Below are 6,199 nucleotides of genomic sequence, written 5' to 3'. Positions count from 1 at the left end.
GGCAGGGTGGGTGCTTAGCACACATGAGGGAGGCTCTGGGTTCAATTTGAAGCACCAAAAATTAATTAATTTTTTAAAAGTACGAGCTATAATAAAGGGGATTTAGTGAAAAGTAAGTTGCCCTCCCTGCCCAACACCCCATTTTCCAGCCTCCAGTTCTCCCTAGAGGGAACTCTCCTATCCAGTTTCATGTACACTTGTACAGAAATATTAAACACATGTGAAGTGTGTACATGGGGGGCAGCTCAGCGCTGGCCTAGGGAAGCCCTGGGTTCCATCCCCAGCGCCACAAAAGCAAAACAACGAAAGACAAAGAGTGTATGTGTCTGCCATCTCTTTCCTCCCATATTTTTTGCATAAATGATGACATCCATACCTACTGTCTGAACATCTATTTAGTTAAAAAGTATATGTTTATTATATTTCAATAATATCTGAGACATTCCACTCTGTATATACAATAAAGCCTTAAACTTTCAGAGGTCCATCGTCCTCCAGTGTCTGCTTGCCACAGGCACTGTGTTAGACCTCTGTTAGTGGAAGCAGGGTCTTTCTAAACTTGGTATGTCACCTTTAGGGCAGTAGGTCCTTTCCTTTTGAGGCCTTAATTTAATTCTCAGAGGTAACCTTAAGGGGAGTGTGTTTTGCTTTTGGCTTTGCATGTGACAGGTGATGAAATAGGGTGAGTGAGGTTACAAAAGAGCTAATCAATGTGCCAAGCTGAACCTTAGATTCTAGGCCTTCTGAAGTCAAAGCCTGAATTCTTCCACCACACTGGGGCTCGGGCTGGAGAGGTTCTGCTGGGATGTAACCTTTCATTTTCATCTGAGAGGAAAGCAAGGCATGAATACAAGTCCCTCGTAACCAGAAGGTTTCACCCCATCTTGACAGCTTTGGGCATCAAGGGCAGGAACTCCAGGGCTGTCCTTTTGGCTGTTACCCAGAGCAGGGAAGGAGATGAAGCCACCTCTTTGCTCCCCAGTATGTGGAGGGAACATTAGAAAGGCACTGTGAATGAAAGGGCAGACTGAGGGCAGTCAGATTCCCTCTCTCGCTAGGGTCAAGTCCAGAACTGAAGGGCAGGGGACTTGTAAGGCAGGAGGCAGAGCGATTGCAGCCTCAGGCCATCCCTCCTGTTGCCCTTTTCCAGCTGGCCTGTGAACATGTGACCCATGGTCATCATCATCTCACCTGAGTCATGCAGGGCAGCCTTGCCCCCAAGTAGCAAGATATGTGCCACTGCCCCAGGATAACTGAGACAGGTCTTCTGTTTCTTGGGAGGCCCACCCTACCCCTTAGTTTCTTGTTTAGTTCTTAGGAATTATTCGTCCAGTGGATGATGAGGATGGGAGGCTCAGTATACAATCTAATGTCTGGGCCCGAAGGTGGCTCCTGGGCCCCGGGAGCCTGGAGAAGACAGAAGCTGGATACATCCTTTCCTGGAGTCCCCAGGTATAATGTATGAAAAGGTTGCTCAGGGTCACAGTTGGGCAATCAGTTCAAAGTAATTAAATCAATGCCTGGTGGAGTGGGGAATAGTATGTGTACCTAGAGGTCCGGCAGTGGCCTGTGTTAGAGGAAGTGGGTAGGGCCTGCCCAGTGTAAATATTTTTATTAATAAAGAAATAGAAAAAGTAGAAACAAAAGCCACTTCTTTTGCCAAAAAATACAATTTTCTTTGGATGGATGTAGACCTGGGGAAGGTGTTGGCCTCAACCTTACTCATAGAGCTCATTATTTCAACAAAAACTCCTTGGATCCTTTCTCTGGGGAACTTGAGACAAGCATATAAATAACCGGAAGACAGGGAGTGGTATGGACAGGTCCTGTCAGAGTCTGACAGATAAAGCATTTTGAGAAGTTTGCAAAAGAAATTGTTCTGCAGTGTGGGGAACAGAAGACAGGAGCCTAGGTGGGCAGGGATTGGAAAGGCACAATGCAAACTGCTGGGGTGGGCTTGAGGGACACGCAGGGAGCTCTAAGCCACTACAGAGATGAAAGAAAGAGGCACCATAGCACCGTGGATATGAGTGTAGATTCTGGAGTCATGAGCTCTGTGACTTAGTGCCTATGAGAACCTGAGACTCCTCACTTAAACTTTCTGCAACTCAGTTTCCTCATCTGTAAAATGGGAGCCATGAACAGAACCTCATTTGTTGCAAGGATTAAGTGAGTGCTTATATAGAAAGGGCTTCGAACAGTGTTTGGCACATAGCAGTTACCACAAATAGGAAATCCTTTTCCCCAGAAATAGATGCAAACTCTGAGATAACCATTCAAATAGTGTATATGGAAGGTGATCTCAGGAAACATGGGAAGGGAAGTGGGACGGTAGGTTAGGGAAGGAAGGCAGTCAACAAAGTGTGTATTATCAAGGGAATTTGCCATGGGGCAGGTGAGTGGAGGTCAATCTGCTGAGGAAGCCTGGAGAGGTGTAGGACATGCGTGTCAGGGTGAGCCTATGGTGGTGGGTGATGGAGCTGGGCTATTTATTTACCTGTTCCAGTCACTCATTTGTCCAGGGACCTTGATTCACTGGTGTTTCCAGTTTTATGTGGGGCAGGACACACACACACACACACACACACACACACACACAAAACCGACAAAAACAAAACAAAACAAAACAACTCTTGAGCAAAGAGGGAGAGATGCTGCTGTTGGAAGCCAGTGAAACACTCCAGTGATAAAGCCCATGCTAGGGCAATGGTGGATCTGCTACAACCACAAAGAAGCTTGTTAAACAATACTGACTTCCTAGCTAAAAATCACACAGTATGACTGGGAACCAGGCCAGGTCAGCCTACTTTCTGAAATCAGGGGTTGATGTGGATTTAGGAACAAACCATACATAAGCTGTAGAAGGTTGAAAGGTGGCAGATCATAAAACATTAGCAAAGTTTATGTCCTAGTGTCCAGATCGCAGAAGAAACAGATCATGGTCACTATGGTAGACTTGACCCATGCTGTCTGCCACTTTTCCAGTGAAATTTTTAGCTGCAAGATATGGAGTGCTTCCGAAGAGTAGTGAGTCAGACTCAGAGGTCATCACACCACCATTTCTACGTTTTACCTGTGAGTAGGGGATGGGGTGCAAAAATTGGGGTATTGATTTCTTCTCTTTTAAATTGACCCCCTGGAAGCAGATATTAGAAACCTTGAATTCATACAAAGAAATTTGAACAAGATGGAAGAAGCTGTCATTATTTACCTCATTCCTTCCATCTGAAGTGAAAAGCACAGGTTGCATTTGTCAGGGTTTTGGTAAGAAATAAACCAGCCACCATCCCCTTCACCCAGTGGGGACCTTCTAAAAAGCTAATTAGGAGCATAGACAGGAATAAAGATGGTACCTCCAGCCCCAGAGTCCCTCAGGTCATGGTCCTGCCACATTGGACTGGGCAGAGACCTGGAACAGCTGACCAACTCTGTGACCCACTCTGTCTTGTTCATCTTGACTTGCCACTACAGGATGTGTCCCTCCCACTGTGCAGTGCTTCCCATCAATGTTGGCCTCCTCTTGCACATTGCACGTTCTTTCCCCCAATCCATCTTCTTCTGGCATACCATTAGGGTTCCAGCTGCACATGTGGTAGACAAAATAGAGACCACATTTCCCAGCCTTCTATATAACTGAGTTTTTGCCAATGGAATGTGAGTGGAATAGTTGGGTAGAATTTTCGTGATGTTACTTGCCTTCTATTTCCTCTCCCATTGGAACTGGAATGCAGACTTGATGGAGATCCTGTTCAACCATGTGGACAAGGACAATGCCCAATGGAAGAACCACAAGATGGAAGGGACCTAAAGTCCTTAGTGAGGGTGACATTCAACTGTCCTGCCATTCAGGGTCCCTCTCAACTATCACCCTTGTCTGCTTATGGTGAGGTTCTTTTATTGGAGAAAAGAAAGCCTCTCTGATATATCTTGGGGACTCTTCATAGTTCCTGAGTGTTGCCTTTGGCTCCCATCTGATTACTGATGAGATGTGTTGTTAGAACAGACTTGCTGTATACCAAAGGTAGAATAGCATGGCTTAATGGTCTGAGCATAAGCAGTATAAGACAGTCTTGACAGTCCTATAGGATTGGGAACAGGGCTTCTTTAATTTTGTTGCTTTGTCATCAGCGACATATGACTTCCATCTTGTGACTAGGGTGACTGCTGTAATTTCCACCATTCTGTCCTCGTTCCAGCTAATGGAAAGGGAAGAAGAATATTGAGAAACATATGCCTCCTTCCTTGAGAACATACTATAGGCTCAGTGAAAACTTGGGCATTTTATTAACTAAGGAAGAAGAGAATGGAGTCTGCTACACCCTGCCAAGTTGATTTAACTCAATAAATATTGGGAGAAATTCATGAAAGACTCTTTTTTTTAGAGGCAGCTTTTAGACATGAGCTTGTGGCTTAACAAGACACCCTAAATTCAGTAGCTTAAGTATCATCCAGGTTAGGATTTATTTTGCTTTGGTGACAAATAATCCCAAAGTATTTGTTGCCATAGTAGTTAGCAAACCATGACTGCAAATCTCTCCTATTCTGGCGTGCGTGCCCCTTGCAATGTGACTTTGCCACTCCTCCCACCAAGAGGTAAAGTCTATTCCTCCAACCTTAAATCTGAGCTGGCCTTGCAATGTATTTTGACCCAGTAGAATGTGGCAGAAATGTTGTCTTATGACGTCTAGTAACACAGAAGATTAAAATAACACAGGTGTATTTTTGTTCATATTGTGTATCTACTGTAGGTCATATGAGGTTATGCTTTTGGTGTCACCTAGGAATCTAGGCTGATGGAACAGTCACTTTATCAAATGTTGCCATACAAAAGGAAAGAAGACTGTGTTAGCTCTTAGAGTGTCCACCTGGGTGTGACACATATCACTGGTACTCACATTTCAGTGGCCAAAACAAATGGGTGGGGAAATTCTATCCCTCCATGTGACCAAAAGGAAACAAAACCACAATATCTGTGAACCACCACCCTTAAGATAGTTTATTTCCTTCTTGTAGCAATCTGAGTAGGTGGGCAGGGCTCGTCTGACATCAACGCTGTTTTGGGGTGCAGGCTCCTCTGTTTGCTCTTCCATCCCCAGGACATTGCCCTCAACTTCATGGTGGTGACAGCTGTCCACTAAGTTTATAGTCTAGCGTATGGGAATGGAAGGACATGCTCCTTTTTTATTTTAGGGGCAAAAGTTGGAAGTTACAGCATCAGTTCCACTCATATACTATTGGTCAGAACCAAGTCACCTGACCTCTGGTTGCAAGGAAGGCTGGGGAATGGTCTTCAGTTGGGTGACTGTGTGTCCTCTATATAGAGGACAGAACAGATCCTGGGGTTAGGAGGAAGCACCAGCTGCTCTGCCATATCAGCAACTTTGGGACCCTTGACACCAGGGCTGTTATGGTCTTCTTGCACTCAGTCCTGTCCATGGTGAGTCCCACTTTGTGTGTTTCTAAGAAATTATTTGTAAATCAAAAGAGTTTTCACAAACATGAATGATCTTTTTTAGAAAGATTTCATCTTCATTTTTATTGATCTTATTTATTTATATCCTGTATTTATTTGATATTCTAAAAAGTATTAAAGAGACTACTCTGGGGCGGGGAGCCTAGCACACTGGCTTAAGAGTTTTTTGCTTCCTGCATTTTATACAAGTGTAGGTTATGATTGAAAGGCACATCCTAAACTCGAAATGCTTTTTTTTTTTTGGGGGGGGGGTGCTAGGGATCAAACCTAGGGCCTTGTGCTTACAAGGCAAGCACTCTACCAACTGAGCTATCTCCCCAGCCCCTCGAAATGCTTTTAATGCTTCTAGTAACCAACCCCAAGTTTATTTATTTTGAAAGTGGGGAATTTTTCTACTGGACTTTCTGTAAAAATATTCTAAACATTTTTCCTGTTTCCACAAACAAGTGCTGATTCTATTTTTCTTCCTAGATTCTCTCTTGGGAAGGGTTGCAGGGGAGAAAAGGACTGTGAATCTTCCTATTAAGAAGTCTAAGAAAATTGGTCTCAATCCTTGGAAGTTTATATTCCAGAAGATCACACTCTCCCAAGCTCCCAGGAAATAAAATGCACTTGGCAAAGACAAAAAATTAAAAATAAAAAACTAAAGCATTGCTTAAATGACATATTTTGCAAGATCTTGGATGGTTTGTGGGTTTGTGTGCTTTAGACTGTTCACGTGAGAGC

Source organism: Sciurus carolinensis, chromosome 7 (genome assembly GCF_902686445.1).
Source record: "Sciurus carolinensis chromosome 7, mSciCar1.2, whole genome shotgun sequence".
NCBI classification, from domain to species: Eukaryota; Metazoa; Chordata; class Mammalia; order Rodentia; family Sciuridae; genus Sciurus; species Sciurus carolinensis.
The sequence above is the reverse complement of the archived record's forward strand: the minus strand, read 5'-3'. Positions refer to the sequence as shown.